The 22,178-nt window shown below is 53.9% G+C and overlaps 1 long non-coding RNA gene across 5 annotated transcripts; it reads right to left on the bottom strand.

Moving 5' to 3' along the window:
• Positions 1-1,629: 1,629 nt before the first annotated feature.
• On the bottom strand, positions 1,630-20,839 carry LOC118548730 (uncharacterized). 5 transcript variants are annotated; one of them, XR_013447460.1, is made up of 7 exons: positions 20,686-20,839; positions 19,935-20,033; positions 19,176-19,304; positions 18,964-19,056; positions 17,503-17,673; positions 5,281-5,393; positions 1,630-4,901 (listed from the first exon to the last, which is right to left on the bottom strand). It is a non-coding gene; the product is annotated as an uncharacterized LOC118548730 (long non-coding RNA). The 5 variants fall into 5 exon arrangements; XR_013447457.1 differs by having other exon boundaries at positions 17,503-17,668; XR_013447458.1 differs by having other exon boundaries at positions 5,361-5,393; positions 17,503-17,668.
• Positions 20,840-22,178: the final 1,339 nt, after the last annotated feature.

The raw sequence follows: 22,178 nt of genomic DNA, 5'->3' as shown, positions 1-22,178 counted from the left end.
CTCCTTGGTTGCAGACGGCCATCTTCCCCGTCTTCCCCTCACCTTCTGTGTGTGCGTGTGTGCGTGTCCAAACCTCCCCTTCTAATAAGGACACAAGTCACACTGGATTAGGGCCACCCCAATGACCCCCATTTTAACTTAATCACCTCTACAACTGCTCTCTCTCCAAATTTGGTGCTAGGGGCAGGGTTCCAGCCTACGGATATGGGGTTTCCCTACAACCTGTGTAGGGAACATGATTGGCCAACTTTGGCCCCACTCCTGTCAGATGACATCAGCCAGATGGGCTGTCTTTGGGGCCATGCAGTTGGCAGGATCACTGGCAAGAGTCTATGGGGCCAGGACCCCAACACATGGCAGGAACATTCCAAGATAGGCACTGGGCTCCTCCTGGTGACACCAGCCCAGTGCTGACGTACGCTGCCCAAATGCCATCTTCAGGACCAGGGTGATCCATCCCCCAGCCACAAGGAGTGGTGGGTGTAGATGGTCACAGCTGAGTCTCTCCCAGAATTGCCCTTGGCCAGAGGGAGCTGTCCCCCCCAGTGTCAAGCCCCTTGCTGGGGTGGCTCATACCCAGAGACAGGCCAAAGGCCTCACCCTCCTGCTTCAATTTGGAATAGCGCTAAAGGGCCATCCTAGACCCACATGCTCTTCACACTGGCTGAGGCCTTTGCTGTGACCACACAGCCACCAGGCCTCTCCCTCTGCCCAGCCCAGTTCCCTCACCTCTCACAGGTATTGATTATGAGAGCATCCCACACCTGCTGTGTCCTATGACAAGCATGCCAAGACTGGGCCCAGCAAGCAAGCCCTAAATAAGACTCTGGAGCCGGATCATCTACCAGCTCCGGCAATAAGGACCCCATCCAGGCAAGGGATGAGGCTAGCATGGTCCCCACGCTCACCATAGTGCATTGAATAGTATTCCCCAAATTCCATGTTTACCCAAACCTCAGAACATCACATTGTTTGGAAATAGGGTCTTTGCAGATATCAGTTAAAATGAGGTCATACTGGATTAGGGTGGGAAAGACACATGGGAAAATACCGTATGTGCTGACAAAGGCAGAGGTCCGGGTTGTGTGTCTATGAGCCACAGGACGCCCGGAGTCACGGGTGTCACCAGAAGCAGGAAGGGGAGAGGGGCAGATTTTCCCCAAGCCTCCAGCCAGAATCAGCCCTGTGGACACTGTGATCTCCTACTTCAGTCTCCGGAACGTTGAAAGAATCAGTTTCTCTTGTTGGAAGCCAGAACACCCAGTTTGTGGTCATTTGTTACGATGGCCCGAGGACACTAATGCATTCACCATAAACATTTCCAAAATTAACTGAAGAAATAGATAACTTGAATGAACCAACAATCATTAAATAATTTGGACCCAGTGGTGAAAAGTGTGATCCCATAAAGACAGTCTTTTTGTTGTACAAACTGTTTCAGGGATGAGGGAAAAGGGAGACGTTACCTAACTAATTTGTGAGGCTTGTTTAATTGGATGCAATAGGCTTGAGTTCAGGAATGCAAGGATAATTCAATGTCAGAAATTCTAATAAGATATCACATGTTAATAAATCTAAATAAAACACCAGGGACTATCACATAGGATGCAAAAGTAACATTCTCATTTATTATTGATTAAAAACAACTCTTAAAAATAAGAAATAGAATGTCCTGATCATAGTGAAGTTCAATTATAAGCCTACAATGAACAACATACTTACTTAATGGTAAAACTCCTCTAACTTACAACAAGGCGAGGACACAGTTCACGTCACCATTCCACATGTACTTGCCAAAACAATAAGAGAAGAAAAAGAATGCAGAGTAGAAATTGGAAAGAAACAGACAAAATTGTCCTTGTTTGTAGCAACACGATGGTCTTCATAGAAAAGACCAGCCCATCTGGAGAACCTAATAGGACAATCCAGGCTCGCTCCTGTGTCCTTGATTGACACACGAAAGCCGAAGGTGTTCTTTTATGACAGCAACAACCAGTTAAAAAACATTGTTTTTAAAGGTCTACAGTGGCGACACAAAACTGGGGTAGACAGGAGTCACACCAGTCTTCCGTGGAAAAAAACAATATCAACCACATTCTCAGTGGTGTGCTAGCAAGTGTTTAACTACTCATTCTACATAGACAAATAAAATAAACATCCCTGCTCTTCAGGGAAAAATTAAAAGGTTGACTTATTGCATCTGCAGATTTCTGGGGTGTGAATACCCCCATTGTGGTGGATTTCAAGACAACACCACGAATCAAACCAACTTGCAAAATTCCAGAACACTGAACGAAGCTTTCACGGGTCCATACCAGCCGGCAGTGCACACCACGGGGTGGCGCCCCGTGCTTCCTACCCACCTGGGTCCGTGGGAGGCCCCAGGCTGCAGAGCAGACAGCATCACGAACATCAGCAGCCACTGTGCCTACGGGCCCAGAAGTGCCCCACGTCACTGCCGCTCACGCTCAGAGGCAGTCGTGGGATCCCTCCTCCCCAAGGGCAGGAAGCACCATGTGCCTGTTCCCAGAAGGGGAGAGACCCCTGGATGCCCCGTGCACAGTGCCAGTGACTACCACTTACACCGAGTCCGTTAACGAGAAGACTCAAATCCCATTAGGATGTGAATTTCCCCCAAAATAGTTTTTGAAGTCATTACATTCCAATCAACTTTCAATAGGGCGTTTTATGGAACTTCTACTAGAGAATCAGAAAATTAATAAGGAAAATAAAGAGTCTGGAATAGCCAAGATTCAGAAGGTCAACTCGTCTGTTCAGAAGTCAACGTTTAGGGAGTGACGAGAGCTGAGTCCGCGTGTCCCTGGTGCTGAGATGGAAACGGGCCACGGGACGGAGAGGGGGCCCGAAGCGGGTCTGTTTGCACGTGCAGCGCTCGGGGAATGTCAGAGGAGGGGCTGGATTCGATGTAGAATATCCTAAACCTGCATTAAGTGGCGCGGTGACAACTGGCTCCGAAATGAAATAAAACTAGGTCCTTACTTCATGCCAGGCACAGAAATAAATCCCAGGTGGAGTAAATCCCTAACGTGAAGAAGTGAACTTTAAGGAGACAATATTAGGTCATATCTTCATAAACTGGAGGTAGGAGAGGATTAATTAAACTAGACACAAAAGGCCCATGACCTTCAGTAAAGAGTCACTTTTACTCAATTAAAATTAAAACGTCTTCTATAACAAAAACTCTGCAAACAAAGGAAAAATACAGGAAAAGATAATGTGCCGTGCGTGCGGCTGACAAAAAGATGAGCCAGGAGACGGGTGAACGCCTACCAGTTGGTCAGGAAGAGCCGGTCAGGCCAGAAGCAGGGGCAGGTGGGGGAGCAAAGGTAACAGCAGCCCCAGAAGGACAAGCGAATGGCCAATAAATACATTTTAAATGTTCAACCGCACCATTAGTCAGGGAAATGCAATTAAAACAAGAGGAACTCACCCTTCGACACCCACGCATTGAACAAAATCTGTAAGGCTGAGGATGCCAACACTTAGAGAGGAAAACAGGGGCAGGGGTCCATGCAACCACCTTGCTGAGCTGTTCGGTGACATTTAATGACTCCGGGGGTGCACAGACTGTCCCTCCCACCCAGGCTCCTTCCACCGTGAGCCGCGTGCCTAGAGAAGGTCCCCCAGACACACATGGTGACCCACAAGGAAGCAGCACTAGCAGGAAGATGGGAGAGATGGGGAGCAGCCCCCCCGACAAGGACCGGGAAGCAGGACTGAAGTCTCGGGAGAGAGGCTGTGGCCGCAGCCAGGGCCAGCATGCAGGTTTAGTCAGGATTATTGTCCCCGGGGGTCACACCCTCCCCTTGGGTGGGACTTTGGGGTGCTCAGCACATGCCTGGGTGGACCGTGCAGTTTGCGCTGGTCAGTGGGATGCCAGCAGACACTTTGGACGAAGACGTCTACAGGTGTTTGCGCAGGTGGTTTGACCTCTGTGTTTCCACCGTTGGCCACGGAAGAGGATGCTCGGCAGCTGCTGTTTCTAGGATGAGGGACACGCGGGACAGACCCCAGCAGACCCTGCAGAGCACAGATGCTGACAGCCCTGTGAGCAAGCAGTGATGTCTGGTGCGGTGGGGGCCGCAGATACCGCACGTTCGCTACCCGGAGCCTCAGCACCAGCGGCCGGCAGATGCCGGGGCGCGGGTTCTGGAAACGGACAGCCCTTCTCGCACTGACGGACGGAGCAAGCGCACCCCGGGAGGGTCCTGAGAGCTGCCTCCCCAATTCCAGCATCTCCCCGGTCCACAAGACAGCCATCGTCAACTCTGAGACCAGAGCAGGGGATGGGAGAAGAGCCCGGAGACGGCGTGGGTCGGCGGTTACACCAAGGTAGGTGCTGGGGTACGCAGATAAAGACACGACCCCCAAACCGAAGCGGCAGCTTCGAGACCTAAGTGCCGTCACAGGATGGCCCACGAGGGCGGGGAGCCGTGCACTTTACTCGGCGTCGCTGTATTTCATACCTAGCGGGCTCCTGGCCCTGTGGCTAAACTCTCAGTGTTTCCACAGTTTAAGTATTCCCCTTCAGCTTGCCACTTCAGGTCTAAAATAAACATGTGCCCTGAAGATAAAGGAAGAAATCCAAAGCTGTGTCTAATTAGATATTAATAGCACAAAAATGCACAAGCTGAGGGCAAAAATAAACAAGTAGGAAGAGAACCATGTAAAAAAAAAAAAAAGCTGCAGCGTGAAGAAGAAAGTGAGGTCCGAGACTGAAGTCGTGTCCCAGGCCTGACCGCAACTTCCCAGTCCCTCCAGTCTCCTGACTCAGTTTCCCCACCTGTGACAGGTGGGCGGAGCACAGAACTAGAGAATGTCCACGGGTCTTTCCAGGGTCACTGGTCCTGGACTCTGAGAGGGACTCTCAGCCTCTGCACCTGTCGAGGAAACCAGACAGCGCATGGGTGTCACCCTTCAGCGGGCTCCCCGGGAGAACCTCTCTTCCTGCTGACCTTACACTTGGCCTCCAAGGTCGAGTCCCTGCTCCTCTCTTATCCCCAAGATCACCCATCCTGGTCTCAGGTCACGTCCTGCCCCAGCCACGAGTCTTTCCGTGCCCCTCCCATCCCTTCGGCCCCTGAGTGCTGGAGCCAGCACCCTGAGCTGCATTTGGAAAAATCACTGACCCTGGCAGCAGGAAGCCAGACCCTGACACTGCCTGGGGCATGACCTCTGACCTCTGAACTTCAAGCTAAGTCACCCTTGTCCCCTGCACCGGGATGTTTGCAGCTGTAAATTGGGGGAAATAGTGCTGACCTCTGGTCGCTGTGACAATCAGTGGGAATGACGTACATGGACGTACTTTGCAAACAGTAAAGCACTTTGTAAGCACGCACCCAGGACTGGCCAGGATGGAGTCACGGGACTCCCTAGAACAAAAACAGGAAGCCAAATAGTTGTCAAGATATTGCACACTAGGGAATGAAGGACCGTGATCCCCAGAGATGGGAATGAGTGAGGCTGGGCCTACTGCTGTGAGCAGGTGTCAGGCTCCGAGAGGGAGGCCCAGGCAGGGCTCTGGACCCCTGAGATGAGGAAACAGAGCCAGGGGTCTGGGGGACCAAGGAAAAAGCTGCACAGAGACAGAGCTCCAACGACCCCCAGAGGCTCCCCAAGATCATATAAACAGAGCGTTCTTTCTCATGCAAAGAAACCAGCCGAGGCCAGAGAAGAGCTGCCAGAGAGATCCAGGGAGAAGGTGTCCGTGCTCGTGCAGAGCAAAGTGGGCCCACCCCAGCTGGCAGATGCACAAGCCTTGACGATAAAATCCAACCTAACAGGTGGATAAAAGATGAAAACAGATACGTCACCCAAGAAGACACATGGATGGCTAAGGAGCCCAGGAGAAGATGCTTGTCAGAGCTGGTCCTTACGGAAATGCAAACTAAAAACCACAACAAAACAGGAAGACCTGACAACACCAAGTGCTGGAGAGGACGTGGGGCAACAGGAACCCCTGCTCCTGCCCATTACTGGTGGGAGTGAAGAACGGGGCAGCTGCTTTGGAAGAGGGTCTGGTGGGTTCTTATCCAGTTAAACACACTCTTACTATAAGACCAAGTAATCCCACTCTGAAAATCCCAGGTATCTACCAGGTTAAGTGAAAATTTATGTCCCCACAAAAATGTGAACATAAATGTTCATGGGAGATTTATTCATAATCACCAAAAGTGGGGTCAACCAAGATGCCGTGAGGGCATTGCATGGAGAAACGGCATGGCGTGTCTGGAGAATGGACCACTGGTCAGCCACGAAAGGGGCTCACTGCCAGTTTGTGCAACAATATCAACTCTCGAATGTACTTTGCTAAGTGAAAGGAGTCAGACCCAAGAGGCTTCAGATGCTGGGATTCCATTTATAGGACTGTCTGGAAAGAGAGAACTAGGAAACAGTGATTGTGGGGGCTGAGGGAGGACAGAGGGCTTGGGGGCCAAGGAGCTGAGCTGAATGGGACAGTGATGGTGGGAACTGGGTTCGAGGCATGGGCGACCCCCAGGGAAGTGTGTGTCACGAAGAGTGAACTTGACGGCATCCCAACAAAACAAAAGTAAGTGAGCACTGTCAGGAGCCCCAGGATGGAATGCAACATACAGGTGAATCTAACCACATCACAGATGTGAAACATGACCTCACGCACAGAAGCAGCTCAAAGGAAGCTGTAATTTGGAACGATGTTTTGATTTGATAAAAAACTATCATAAACTCTGTGCTCTGATGGTACCTTGTTGAACACATAAAGCAGCAGATGTGGATAATGGGGGCAGGTTGCCAACAAGGAGGAGAGGAGGACTAGAATAACCCTGCAGGGCAGGGGCAGGGTCAGAGGCTGCACACGGACTGGGATTTACTTTCTGGTAGACACACGCAGGTGCACGCAGGACAGGAGACGGAAAGGTACTCGCACATGGTTTGAAGCACGTATCTGCGTCCCAGCACTGCTCCCTGGAAACCCCCATCGCATGAGCACACGCAGGCCCGACCGTGGTTTCTAAACACCACTGCAGACATCCCCAGATGGATCATTCCGGAGCTGGAGTGGATGGAAGATGAGATGCGCCCGGGCGTGTTGTGGAAGTAAGTGGTCACGGGAACGGGGAACAGATGAGCCATGACCAACGGGCACCAACTGAGGCAAGCCCTGAAAGAGGTCCCACAGCCACAGCTGAACAATTTGAGCGGCAAAGAAACTCACGTGGGATTGGGTAGAAGCCACGGCGCAGGACAACGACCCACGAATCTGCACCAACATAAATAAATGGTTGAGTAAGTAAGTAAGCGAGGAGAAGGGACAAATCCTCCTTACAGAAGAGGTCCCAATACTAAATGCAGAAGGAACCCAAAAGTGGAAAATCTCCACTAAAACTTCACAATAGTTCTCCCTTAGGCAAGACGCACTGATGGGCAGCAAAACCAGAAGGCAGATGTTAAGAAGAAGATGCTGGCAGAGCCTCAAGCATTTCTCCCCGAATCCCAGAATGTGTATTAACTGGGGGGTTTCTGTTAACATGTGTCCACAAACGCTTTGATGCGTCTCCCTGCAGGAGGCGGCTGAATCCAGCTCCCCTGGGAGTGGGCTGGGCTTGAGAGACCTCCACGTCCACGTCGAGAGAAACCAGCCCAGACAGAGGAGGCGGAGGGACGGGACGCAGCAGCTCCGTGCGGTGGGCCACCCCGCTCCGCATCCTGGACGCCGGAAGGGCAATGGTGGGAAAAGTGCTGGAACCCACATCAGGTCTGCACCGTTGGGTCAGTGGCAAGAGTCCAATGTCAGCATTGCAGTTTTGACAAATACACGCATTAGCACCACGGCAGAGATCAGAAGTGACAGGCTTTGGGCCAAATCCCCTACCCGCTGTTTTTATGAATACAGTCTTGTTAGAACGCAGCTACGCCCAGTCACTGACCCGTGGTCTGTGGGCGTGTTGAAGTGCAGCTTCTGCAGAGACTCTGACCCACAAAGCCTACACTGTTCACCGTGGAGACGTTTACTGATAAAGTTTGCCCACACCTGCCATGGGTGGACATCAGGGGACGTCAGGGCCGCGTTTGGGCCGGGCTCCCGGCTGTCTGTCTGTGACTTCCAGCCTCAGCCACAGGCATGGTGTCGCCTTACCCACGACGTCGACCACACACTCCAGCCAGGGCTCTGGGGTGCCCAGGGGAACAGGGGAGGGCCTCTGACCCAATCTGTATGGTGTGCATTCACGCCAGATGTTGAGTCTTGGGTGTTCTCGCCGTGAGGATACGAGCCCTCCACAGACACACCGGGCAAGCAGCACCAGGGCGGACAGGCTGCTGAGAAGTGTGCTTGTTTAGCTAAGCTGCCCTTGCTTGTGCCCTCCCTCCTGGCCCCCAACCCAATCACGCCCCTGGCCCAGGTGGTCTTCTGGAACCTCAGCGCCCGCACCAGCCCCTCTGGTGAGGACTGGAGGTGTGCGAGGGGATGTCTTTCCCAGGCCGTCAGTGTGGGCTGGGCGCGGTGTGGGATTGGAAGTGAAAGGCCATGCAGTCGGGTCTTGGGCACGTTCTAAGACCTTCCTGAGGCTTCCTTTCTATCAGCGGTGGGGGGGTGCCTCTCAGGTGAGCTCAACGAGGCAGAGAATGTTCCAGTGCTCTGTAGGCGAGCCTGCTCAGCGCAGTTTCACTCTCAGCCGCCCAGCCTCCCTTCCCCTCTGTATGTGGATGGAGCCACTGTCCCGAGGATGGCCTGAAAGGTGGCCACGGACCTCGGGCCTCTGAACACCTTCCTGGTCCATCTTTTTTATCCCTCACTCGGCCCTGCATCCCTAGCAGCAGAGGCCGGACTCTGGAGCAGATGGGATTCACAATGCAGGTACCAAGGGCACCCGCACGGCAAGGCAGACAAGACTGGTAGGCTTGGTGCGCTGGCCCCCACGGCTCGTTACATCGTCACCAGTGGAGACAAAGAACGTGGCCCACCCTTTCCCGAGAGCAAGGCCAGAATCGGGAAACTGTCAATAAACATTCTCAGCTGAGCACTGAGCGCCCAGAACCAGTTCCTCGGACTGCCTTCCGTCCTCCTGCCCCGAGGTACCACCCTGTGCGGGAAGTTGCGCACTGGAAGTCAGGGGTCCCCGTGGACCCAGCACCAGGATGGGCATTTGCCTCCAGCTGCAGACTCTTACAGCCCCACGAGCAGCCTTCGTGTTCAGATGCAGCAGGGATGCTGGCCTCCGTGGGTCCTCACAAGGGACCTCCCATGAGGCGAGGAAGTGAGGCTGCCATAACCCATCCCTGCCGGCCAGGGAGGCAGCCAGCCCAGCGGCAGGGACTGGAAACTGTGCAGGCCGGGCTTCGCCCACCGGCTTCCCCACTTTTTACTGCCCTACAACAATCACAAAAGGAATTTAAGACCCACTTCATGGATGACAAGACCAAGGCTTGGGGTGACCAAATCAGGGGAACCAGAATTCATGCCCACAGACATAGTCTTCTCCCATTCCTGGTTTCCCCAATGTGAGCCTTCATAGAATCAGTAATTCCGGAGACACCCCAAAAGAAAAGGAATTCCAGACTAAACATACTATGTGGCCCCTTTAGGAGTCACTGTGGATAGAGCCGATTCAAGGCTCTGAGAAGTCCTGCAGCCAAGAATTCTTACTTCTGTTTTAGCAAGCATTTTAACTTGATTGGCCACAGAATTGCTTTTTTTAGTAACATCAATTGACACCCCATAAGACTCATGCTCCAGAACCCAACTCAATTAATCCTATTCTAAAGCTTAATGTCAAGCAACTAAGCCAGAGACTTACCTGTTAATGCTCCATGAGCTATTGGAAGATCCAGAGTTATGGATTCCTTCTTAAATTTATATCATCATTTGGAAAAATAAGAATCGATAGAGCGAGGCATCAAGGACTTTCAAACTTCCAGGCCAGCAGAGCACATCAGAATGAATCTCCACTCTGATGTTGACACCCTTCCTTTCTCAAAGCCTGCCTTTCTTTAATGACACTGCAGGGACCACCCTGACCCACATACTACTTTTCTAACTGCTCCTTTAGGGGTGTGTGTGTGTGTATAACTGGTCCCTAAGCAAACCAACACGAGTGTATGATTGACTCTTTATGGAAAAGTGCAGAGGGACACAAAATAAAAACAGACATCCTCCACCAGGACTCCCCCGGACACGTCCCCCATGTTGGGATATGATGCTCCCAGTGGCCATTGCCATAATTCTAAATCATAAGCTTTTACTTTGGTCTTTTCATTTTCTAGATCATTTCATTGTTGATTGACTCCTGGGGACTTCTGATCCCAGCTCAGGGATGGAGAGGACAGGAAAACCATCTCTGCCTCTCTTGCAAAAAGACAAATGCTGGAAAACGGTAATGGCCTTTACTGAATGTGCCAGAGAATGGATGTCACAAGAAAATCAAGTAACTTGAAATCTGGGAAAGGAGATGGCTTCAGGAAGAGAGAGGACCCAAGCATGGCAGACACCATATAAGCTGGCTGAAATGTTTACTAGACTGTTGAGGACTGAGCAGGGCTACCATGTAAGTGTGAACCCTGGGGGCTGTGAATGTACAGAGAATTTCCTTCCTCAAACCCCACCAGGAGCTTACAAGGAAGACCTGTGACTTTCCTGAAAAATTTCCCATGGTCCGCCTGGAGGAAGACAATACCGGCCACTCTGAGAATCTGCTCAGATCCATCTGTCCTACCTCCCTACAGGAAAAAAAAAAAAAAAAAAGGCTTAATCTGTGGAAGGAAGAGCCAAAAAATATATATATATATTGTCACCAAGGTCACTGATGGAAACCCACTGCCGCTCCCAAACAAGTAAAGAGAAAAACATTAAGATGCAATCCCCAGCCTGGAGGGTGGGCAGGAACATGTGCTCCGACCAGAATTATTGCTGGGGGATGAGCAGGAGCCCATGTGCAGCCCACACCCCGGGATCTGCAGCCAGAGGGCACGGAGAGGGCAGTCATAGCCACGAAAGCCCCAAAGCCAGCCGAGTTCCTGACTGAATTCACAAACCTTCATGCTAAAGCCCAGCGGAAGCAAAGGCGGGCTCATCTCCAAGCATGAACATATCTACCTCTGTATCTTCTGTCCTAAACAATGTGTCCCCCTTCTAACAGAACCTGTGAGCCACACAGAAAGGCAGGATAAAGTCCACCCCCAAGAGACACAGCAGTTGTCAGAACCAGACTCAGATATGACACAGAGGGTGTAACTCCCAGTCAGGGAAATTGAAATAACTATGATTAATGTGTTCAAGGCTCTAATAGAAAAGGTACACGACATGCAAACTCAGATAGGTAATTTTGGCAGACAGCAGGAAATTCTAATTGAAATGCCAGGAATAGAAACCTCTGTCACGCAGGTGAAGAGTGCTTTTGATAGCCTCTTCAGTAGACTTGACCCAGCTGAGGAAAGAATCGGTGAACCTGAAAATATATCTATATCTACAGAAATTATCCAACTGGAAACACAAAGAGGAAAAGAAAAGGTGGGGGAGGGGAAAGACAGAACAGAGAATCCAGGAGCCGTAGGAAAACATCAAGTGGTCTAACACACGCATAATTGGAATAGCATGAGGGCAGAGAGGGTGGGCCAGAAGTATATGGGACACAACAGCCAAGAAATTTTTAATAGTGAAAGATGCAAATCACAGATTGAAGAAGCTCTGAGAACACCAAACAGGATAAACTACTCTTCTCCTCCCTCCAAATATCCAAACTTCCGAATACCAACAACAAGAAAATCTTAAAGGCAGCCCCGGTGGGAGAGAAAACATGGCACGAAGGCAAGAATCACAGCAACTTCTCATCAAGAGAGCGAGAGGACCATGGGAGATGCCTTCAAAGTGATGAAGGAAAGCCCTGTCAACTCCAAGGTCTTTGGGAAAAACTTTTCCAAAATGGTGTGCCTTTATGCAATGATTAAGGAATCTCAAACCTTGCTTCAATATTTAATAATATTAACGGAGTATTGTTAATTTTTCATGTGTGGTACAGCTAATTTCTTAAGATTTTAAAATCACTATCATTAATGATTTGAAACCATTATCTTTTACAGACACATTCTCAAATGTTATGGCAGATGTTAAACAGTTTTTAGGAGGAATTGGCCAGAATTTAGGAGGAATTTAGGAGGAATTGTTGATGAAGATGGGCCCAGAGCTGGGCACTGCTAAGCCGGGGATGATTACTTACATGTTCCTTATGTGGCACCCTTCTCATTGTAAACAGCTTTGGAATTTTCAATTATAAAAATAAGTCGAGTTCATAAAACAAATGAAAGAGGACTTGAGACTTTCTCAAACAAAACCTGGGGGAATTCACTGCTGACAGACCTGTCTCCAAGAAGTGTCCAAGGAAATCTTTCAGGCGAGAGGAACAGATCAGTCAGAAACACCCATTTACAGAAACAAAGAGCATTGTTGGAAATGAAACTAATGAAGGTAAAATAAAATTCTTTTCTTCCTTTAGTTATAATTGATCTAAAATAGGGGTAAGGGGGCGCCTGGGTGGCTCAGTCGTTAAGCGTCTGTCTTTGGCTCAGGTCATGATCCCAGGGTCCTGGGATCGAGCCCCACATCGGGCTCCCTGCTCTGCGGGAAGCCTGCTTCTCCCTCTCCCTCTGCCCCTGCTTGTGTTCCATCTCTCTGTGTGTGTCTCTCTCTGTCAAATAAATAAATAAAATCTTTTTTAAAAAATTAAAAAAAAATAAAATAGGGGTAAGGAAACTTCTTAAAGGGACAGAGAGTCAATATTTGGGGTTTGGGAACCCCTGGTTTGTGGCGACAGCCCAGCAGCAGTAAATATGGCAACATGAAAGCAGGACCAAGGTAGGCAAAGGGCATGGCTGTGGGCCAAGAAGCCCTCGTTGGCAAAAACGGGCTGCGGACCCTTGCTCTAAAAGATAACAGTCTGAGAAAAGACAGCAACAATGTGCTGTGTGTTTACAGAATATAAAAGTAGAACACATGACAGGAGCAGAAAAGGCGGGAGGAGGCCACTGGGAATATCTTGTTATCAGATCGTTACATCACGTGGAGAGTCACATCTTTCATGTAAGGATCGTGTGCTCGAAGGTAGACTCAAATTTCTTAAAAATGTACATTGTCAGCCCTAGGGAAACCACTAGTATTTTTTAAAGAGAAATAAAGAATAAGCCAACAGAGAAGATAAAATGAAATCATAAACTGCGTTCAATTAAATTCAGAAAAGGCAGAAAGAGAAGGGAAAACAAAGTAGAAGTGGAATGAATAGAAGAGAGCAAGATGGCAGATTTGGATCCAACCATCTCAATCATCGGTTTACATGTGAATAGTCTAAACAGGGCAGTGAAAAAAACAGAGAATCAGATTGGATCTTTAAAAAAGCAAAAATCAACTATACTCTGTCTACAAGAGACCAAGTTCCAATACTAAAATATAGATACGTTAAAAGAAAAAGGATGGAGGAAGATACCATGCAGTCACTAATCGAAAGAAAGCCAAAGTAGCTGAGTTTACATCAGACAGAGTACATTCAGAATAAGGACTACTATCAGAGATAAAGAAGAATACAACATAATAACAAAGAGACCGACTCAAACGTGTATGCGCCTAACAACACCCTCAAAATACATGAGGCAAAGCTGGTGGAGCTGGAAGGAGAAGCCCACAATTCAGGTGAGAGATGGAGGCTCCCTCTCCCCGTAATTGGTAGAACAGGCAGACGGAAGATCAGGGAGGATATATTAGGCTGAATAACGCTATCCCCCGATGAGGTCTAATTAATATTGATGGAACGCTCTTCCCAAGGGCCCGTGGAACATTCACCAAGACAGACATATTCTGGGCCATAAAACGAACCTTGACAAATTTAAAAGAATAGAAATCATAAAAAATAGTCTAGCAGATCATAAAGGAAGGAAACTAGAAATCAAAGCCAGCAGGTCGACGCTGTTCTGCTGCAGAGTGGGTGCCAAGTCCCCGCCGAGAATCCGGATTCGGGCCCCAGGCTTTGAGCGGGCACAGAGCAGGACTGGGCCAGCCACAGAGCTGGCGGCCTGACGCATGAGCCCCAAGGATGGCAGACCCTGTATGTTTGGAGGTGACAGCTGTGGACTTTGTGGATAGGCACAGCAGGAGACGCAGGTCCCAGCAAAATCCATCATAAGCTGCGGGTGGTGTGCACACCTGGGACCTCACCCAAGAAGCTTCACAAGCAAGTAGCCTGAACCTTGGGGCCCCGTCACCCTCAGCTCACTCGTATGGCCACAAAGGGAATCCCAGAGGACCATCTGAAGGAGGAGGAAGAGTCCAAAGCTTGGTTCATGGGTGGGTTGGGCTGGCGTGTGGGTACAAGCCGCCCTCCAACCTCCTCGGGGTGACCTCAAAAGACAGTGAAGAGGGAAGGCCACCCACTGGGCTGAGCTCTGGGCGGTGCACCTGTTCATCCACACTGTGTGCCAAGGGAGTTGCCCTGAGGTCAGAAGGTGCACAGACCACGGGCAGGGAGAAGTGGTCTAGCCGGTTGGTCAGGAGTCTAAGCGACCAAGACTGGAAAGGATGAGAGAGTCAGATTCATGTGGGTGGGCAAGTGGGAGAGGACGTGAAGCCTGAAGCCTGTGGTGAAGAGTGTGTCTGTGATGGAGATGCCCGGAGCACGGCTGATCGGACCAGTAGTCAGCCAGCCTCGGTCACTGCCACCGCTATGCTGACTTGAGGACATCTGAATGAATGCCCACGGAGGCAGAGAAGGAGGCAACCCATGGGCCCAACAGCACAAGGTCCCACTTACCCACGCAGCTGCCCAGTTGCCTGCCCCCACCTGTCAGCAACATATGGCTCATTCCTCGAAGGGACCAAATGACCACATGGTGGCAAATTGACCACACTGGGTCCCTTCCAGGATGGAAGGGCCTGCACTTCATTTTCAGTGGGGGAGATTCTGGATATGGGTTGGCCTTCCTACCTACCAGACCTCCGCCAGGGGCACGGAGGGTGCCTGAGCGTTTGGCCCACTGGCTCGGCCCCCTCACACAGTCACATCAGGCCAGGAAGCCCGCTTTCCAGCAGGGAGGTGGGGAGCAGGCCCATGGCCACAGGGACCTCTGGCCACATCCCTCACTGACCGCCCGGAAGCCACAAGCTGACGGAGCAGAGGAGTCACCTGTCGGAGACGCTTCTCCGGGAGATGGGGTGCTGTGTTTGCACTACATGAGAGACCCTGGCGTGGCGGGCTTCCGTGCCTGTGCCAGGGCTGCCACCGGGCCCGGATGCCAGGGTGTTGCAGTCCAAGGTCACGGTGCCGGCAGGTCCAGCCTGGGCCGGCAGAATCCCCCTGAGCAGGCACACGCTCCCTGAGTTGGGAGCAGGAGAAAGTCTCAAAGCCGTTGCCATGCAAACCCCAGGCCACTTTCATGCCAGGCAGGAAACCAGGGGCTTGATTTCTGTGCTGTGTGGTCTGAGCCACCCATCAGTCACGCCGAGGTCATGCGCTCTGATTGGGATAAATTGGTTATGAGCATAAACAGGCCTGGGAAGAGCCCTTCTTTCTGCAAGGCAATGCGCAAGGACTTCTTGGCCCCAGAACCTCGCCCCGGCCAGACCAGCGGCGTTTCGGGCACAGCTGGGGCCCTGGCACGCGCTCCCGGGCCGGAGGCAGCAGGGGATCGCATTCGGGGTCTGAATTCCTGCGGCGCCTCTCAGCTCCCGGGGGCTACAGGCCTGCCTGCGAGTCTCAGATTTCATCGTCACTGTGATACCTGCTGGGTCCCGTGTATGAGCATCGACAAAATACAGCGCCCTCTGCCCTTGGAGGGCCGTGCTCCTGTGACTCAGTCTGGAGGACCGGACCAGGGTCTGACGCATGAGGGGCTGAGGGGCCGGGGAGGGGCTGGGTGTGCAGGAGCCCACATCAGGCTGGGCGAAGGCCCTCCAGTGCCCTCCACGGGTGCCCCCGGTGCCCCGGGTGCGCCTCTCCATCCCCCACCCCCAGCAAACCCCTGGGCCACCCCTACTCCATGCCTGAATTGTGGCCTTCACAGCTTCATCAAGGGTGAGCGGGAAGCAGCCCGCCGCCCCGTGGGAGCCCCGCGTGGTCAGCTCTCCCCGAGGCCACATCAGTGATGTCACCTTGCTAGCCTGAAATTCTCCATGGTATTTGCACCGTAGCAATTGGCAAATGCTACAGATCAGAGCTTTTTCAGCCCAGGTAACTGCTTATTAAAGCTTGACCAGCTCAGGGCTGCTTCCATCTGTGAACCCCCCTGGGAGTGACCGAGAGCCAGGACATCTCTCTCTAGGGCGACCCAGGGCTGTGTGCAGGGAGGAGGCCAGGAGGAGCCCCTCACAGGGCCCCCCGGTGCCCTCCAGGGAAGCAGGGACCACCAAACCACCGGCCGCACACACACTCAGGCCCTGCCCCTTGCTGCCCTCAGCCTCCTCCGCTTAGAAGGCCCTGGCTATGCTTCAGAGCCCCAGCAGGAGCCACACCTTCTCGGAAGCCATCCCTGCCCCCATCAGGGCTCAGTACTGCCCCCAAGCAGGGCGGCGGCCCAGGCGACTGTCCACCACCCAGGGCCCCTGAGCTCCAGACCTGGCACATGCCGGCCAGTGTATGAGGCAGAAAGGGGAAGCCCCTGTACTGGTCCACGGCTCCTCGGGGCTCTGTCCCTCCGGAAGCTGCACAGACCTGAGACTTGAAGGCCAAGGTCATTCCCAGGACCTTCCCTGCCAGCCCTACCAGCCTGGCCAAGCCTCCCGGGGGGGCCTGGGCCGTGGAGAGAGGCCCCAGGGATGCACAGTGTGCAGAGCTCCTGACTGAGAGAGGTCACTACACAGAAGTTTGGAAAGTCAGACCTACTATTTGGGGCAAAACTGTGGTTACCCGTGAACAGAGCTTCAATGCCCTAGAGCAAGTGTCTTAAATTTCTTGCGCTTGGTTCATGTTCTCCAGAGTCTTTGGGGATTGTCTTGAGGATCAAAAGAAATAAGCCCCCGGGAGGGGCTTCTGCCCAAGCCCCCGCCCCCGGACGTGGGAACAGAGCTCCCGCCGGTTCCCGGGGATCCAGAACCCAGGCTTTGAAGTCACGACTGGTGTTTGCTCTTGAACTCACTCACTCACATATTTGTTCTCACTGGCTTTGAGTTCTGATTAAAATGCCCTTTTTGACAATGCCAAGGCGTCTCAGCTGTGTGGGGAGTATAATGCACAGAAGGGTTTTGTCCTCGCTTGGACCAGAGAGAGACGAGCAAGGCTGATGATGTGGGGGCAGCTGAGATCAAAACAGGGCTGTCTCCTCAACAAGAGTGAGCGAAACTCAGCGTGGGGGGTCTGGACCCTTGTCAGAGCGTCTGTGCAGCTGGGGCGGGGTCCTGGGAGGGGGCTGCCACCAGCACCACACCCAGGCTTACTCTTGGATTTTCACTTCCCGGGGGGAAGGGCCAAGGAGCAGGTCCCAGGGGGGTAAAGTGGGAAGTGAATGAGGGCAGGGGACAGTCGTACTTACCCAGGACCGGCTGCATCCCGGGGTCCACTCGTGCCCTTCGTGCCTGGCCCCAGGAGCCCGTGCCCTCCCTCTGCAGGTGCGGCGCTGGGCTCAGGGAGGCTGAGTCCTCTGAGCAGAGCCGCACAGTGAAGGGGTAGGGTGTGGATTTGCTTCTGGGGCGTCTGACCTGCACTCCATCCAAAATACCACATTGACAGCTGGGGAAACGTCCAGAGAGGGGTCGGGAATAGAGGGGGAGACCGAGCCACCAAAGGTCACCTCCCCTCTGAAGAGAGGGAGAGACCTGGGCAGGCTTCCCAGAGGGGGAGAGATAAGCGGGACCTCATCCGTGCTCCTCTGTGGAGGGACGCCACTCCCAGCGTGCAACCCTCAGCCTCCCCAGATCCTCCTCTTGTGGGCCGCATGCCCCCATCTCAGCCCTGCTCACCCTTTATGCTCTCACCCCTCCTGACTCAGGGCCTTTGCACCTGCTGTGGCCTCCACTCTATGAGCTTCCTGGGGCCTCCTAATCACCTCCGACTCTTGGTCCAGATACCCCCCAGACCCCTCCCCAGCCTAAACCAGGATGCCTGCTTGTTCCCCTGAGAACGCCTAGCACCACAGTCCCCTGACTGGGCGGTGGACTAGCTGGGCAGTAAGATGGACAGGTACATACTCAGCCTCACCGGGAGCAGCCTGGGGTCCCGGCACACAGTTGTGTGCCCTTGGGCTACTGGCTGAGCCCCTCTGTGCTTGTCCCCTGGTGTGTGAGATGGATGACAAGTGCACCCAGTGAGCTCGTGTGTGTGAAGTGCTCCAGGGCCCCGTGGGGGCTGTGGCCCCGCCCTCCGTGGTTCCCTCCACCGTTGGCCTCAAGCCCTGGAGGGCAGGGTCTGGGTGGCCTCACCACCGTCCTCGGAGCCCGTGCATGGTGCGTGCCATGAAGGAAGCAAAGATGCATGTGAATAATGAACACGGGCCTGGGGGTGACGGGGCAGAGGGGGGCGGCTGGTGGAGGCGGCCAGCGCCCAGCCCCCTCCATCCCCCACCCCCGCCCCAGCACCCGGCCAGCGTCCAACGCCAATAGGACATCCTGGCAAAGCCCATTGAAATTTCTCTTGCAACGTGGAGCTGCGGTGTGAAATAGTTTATTAACATCTAATTAGCCAAATGGATAAATAATCTCATGTAAGATTAACTCTTTCCAGTGACCATAGCGCGTGAGCCTCTCAACGAGGCAGGCGAGCTGGGCCTCTGACCTAGTTTGAGCGTCTGTCCTGCCTGAACCTGGCGGGCCACCGAGTTGGCAGAGGTTCCTGAGACACACTGTCATTTTCTCTGAGATGGTGTCTGTGTGATCGGAGGGTGCGGGCATTCCGACTGACCTTGCCGGGCAGTGTCTTCCCTCCTGCCCCGGATTCACAGAGAGGACAGTCCCCGCACCAGGCCACGAGGGCCTCCTTTGTTTCTCCCTCCACTTACCTGCACAGCACAGGTGTATGCTGATCGAAGGGCCTGGGGCCAAGGAAATGCTGGTGTTCAAGACACAGGCTTTGCTTTCTAGAAGCTCCTGATCTGATGGAGGAGAGAGGCAAGTAAACAAATAATTAGGATACAGGAAAAATTGAAGAGGAGCCATCTGAGCATGGGGGTGAGAGTTTAGTCCTGTCCAAGGGCATCAGAGAATGCCTTACAGCAGGTAGTTATGCATTAGCAGGGTTTTGAAGGATGGATAGCAGTTTCCCAGTTGGGACCTACAGGCACTCGAAACACTGGAACAGCAGTGCGAAGACTCAGGAGGAGACTCCCCGTGTTCTGCATATCTGTGCGAGAACGACAAGCAATGTGGCCCTGCTAGCGTCCGGGGTTCCACAGGGTCGGGGGGGTTAGGGACTGAGCTGGAGGTATGAAGGGCCAGACTCCAGAGTGCCTCACACGCCATGCAAAGGAGCTCAGCCTCGATTCTGTGGGGCCGGGGAGCAGCTGAGGACTTGGGGCAGGGACAGATGGGATATGGCCCCAGCGGGGTGAACAGGAAGGCAGGACGCCCCACCGGGAGGCAGCTCAGACTGTCCTGCCCCAGCACGGGTCGGCCAGGCCGCTGCCCCTGGCAGGGGGCAAGAGGGGCAGATCGGGGGCTCCCGAGGCGGAGGAGCCAGGCAGCGGCAGAGAGGGCACGCAAGAGGGGAGGGAGCTCTCCTTGCGGCCCTCCACCCAGGGAAGCAAAGTGGGAACAACAACGGTCCCTGCTCTGAGCACAGCGCTCTCGTGCATCCCCTCCTTCAACCTTCACAGGCTGCCATGAGGCAGGTTCCATCGGGAGCATCTGCAGAGGGTAGAGTCTCAGCCCCTAGCCCTGGACCCCCACCCAGCCTGGTTCCTCCTCTGTGCGGCCCTTCCTCCTCACTGCTTAGACTCTGCTCAGGGCTGCCTCCTCCAGGCAGCCCCCCTACCTGCTCAGGCGCCTCCCTTGAACTCCCCTGAGGGGCAGGAGGGTGCTTCTGCATCCCTGGACACAGCACACAACAGACCGGACTCAGATCCGTACACGTCTGGCGTTTGTAAAGAACGTGGCAGAGTGAAAGAATGAGCCAGTCAGGACAAAGCCCACAGTTCCTGGCCTCCAGAGAGGACCATCCACCACCAACCGAAGGGCTGGTCCTGTCCTGAGCAGCCCAGACAGCTGAGCGACGCCGGCAGGCAGGCCACCAGTCCTGCGCCTCCATGTCCCAGCACGGCCCCGTCCTCTCCTGCACACCTGCCTCCACCCCCCAGCCAGGCACTGAGACCCCTGTGAGCCCCCCATCCCTTCCTGCACACCTCCGTCCACCCCCCAGATGGGCACTGAGACCCCTGTGAGCCCCCCATCCTTTCCTGCACACCTCCGTCCACCCCCAAGATGGGCACTGAGACCCCTGTGAGCCCCCCATCCTTTCCTGCACACCTCCGTCCACCCCCAAGATGGGCACTGAGACCCCTGTGAGCCCCCCATCCCCTCCTGCACACCTCCGTCCACCCCCAGCCAGGCTCACAGACCCCTGTGAGCCCTCCAACCCCATCCCCTCCTGTGCACCTCCCTCTGCCCCCAGAAGGGCACTGAGACCACCGTTAGCCCCCCATCCCCTCCTGTGCACCTCCCTCCGCCCCCAGCTGGGCACAGAGACCACCGTTAGCCCCCCATCCCCTCCTGCACATTCCCTCCACCTCCAGCCGGGCACAGAGACCCCCGTGACCACCCATCCTCAGCGAAGGTCCAGGCAAGGCCTTCTCTCCCTGGCTCTACTTTGCTTTGGCTCCGGTTTGTCCCCTCCCACACATGGGCCATCATCCAATGGGCTTAAGGTGGATTTTTTTTTTTTGTTCTATTATGTTTTGGCAAAATGTACATTGTGATTCGCCTCTGTGTTTTTAATTTTGGTGAAGAGCCTCATTTGGTGGCTCATCCTTTTCTCTCTGCACTGAAGCCCTGGAGCTCCTCCAGTGCTGTCCGCCCACCTGCTGCCCAGCAGGCCACAGCAACTGCCCCCAGGAGCTCCCCGTGATGGGTGCCCAGCAGACCTCCAAGCCCCACACCACACAGCATGCTCAACACTCGTGCACCCCGAGGGCACATGGCTGACCCTCCAGGCCACAGCCCGCCCGCCGGCCAGGCCCCATGGCTGACACTCCAGGGCAAGCCCTTGTCTACACAGGACTTTAATTTAAAACCCCCCCTCAGGCCTGCAGAAGGCTGGCAGTACCCAGGTCGGGGCTTGGTAGGCTGGAGCTCCAGGGCGCTTGCCAGAGAAATGGTTTTACTCCAAACCACAACCAAAGTGAGGAGCACCAGGCCGAGCACCTCCAGGCCCCTGGAGAGCTTGTATGTGCTTGTATGTGCTTGTATGTGGGTCAGCACGTGTGGGTACCGCGTGCGCATGCGCGTGCGTACAAGTATGGACCATCGCATGGGCTAGAAATGCATAGGGCGCCTTTTCCCACCTGGAAACCCACCCGCCCATCACCCATATGGCCTGAGTCGTCCACTCCTGAAGACTTGCAAGACACCAGAAGCTGGCCGGCGTGTCCACGCCGGTGCTGAGCTGTGACCCCACGGGACCCTGGGCTGATCCAGGGAACATGGAGCCCTGAGCCCACAGGCGGGGCCACTTCCTGCCTGCGTGTCCGTGAGCAGGTCCGTCACCCAGCCTGGGCCCCTGGTCCCCATCTCAGCCTCCAGCCCAGCAGAGCAGGGTTAAAAATGGAAACCACCCAAAAGCCCGTCCACAGGATGGACAGACAAACTGCAGCATGTCAGACAACAGAACCCTGCAGAGCCCAACCCCTGGGACACGCGAGGCCACGGGAGCATCCCGAGGTCACACCTACGCTGCGGCAGGCAGGGTGCACGCGGGTCCACCCTGCAGTGGGGACGGCAGGTCAGCGCGGCTGAGGGCGGGCTGGGGAGAGAATGAGCCCAGCCCCAGCGGACTTTGGGGTGACGGGATGTGCTGTGTCTTCATTGTGCTGCTGGTTACGTTATGTATTTGTCAAAACTCATCAAACTGCCGCTTGAAATGGTGCCTTTTATGGTCTGTAAATTATACCTCGACAAACTTGACTTCCCAAGCAGGAGACCCAGGATGGGCGGAAGGGCTGTAGCTGACCCATCCCTCTGCCCGAGAAGACGCCACGATGCTTCAAGTTAAGTCTCCAGAGCC

Source organism: Halichoerus grypus, chromosome 5, assembly GCF_964656455.1.
Source record: "Halichoerus grypus chromosome 5, mHalGry1.hap1.1, whole genome shotgun sequence".
NCBI classification, from domain to species: domain Eukaryota; kingdom Metazoa; phylum Chordata; class Mammalia; order Carnivora; family Phocidae; genus Halichoerus; species Halichoerus grypus.
The sequence above is the reverse complement of the archived record's forward strand: the minus strand, read 5'-3'. Positions and strand labels throughout refer to the sequence as shown.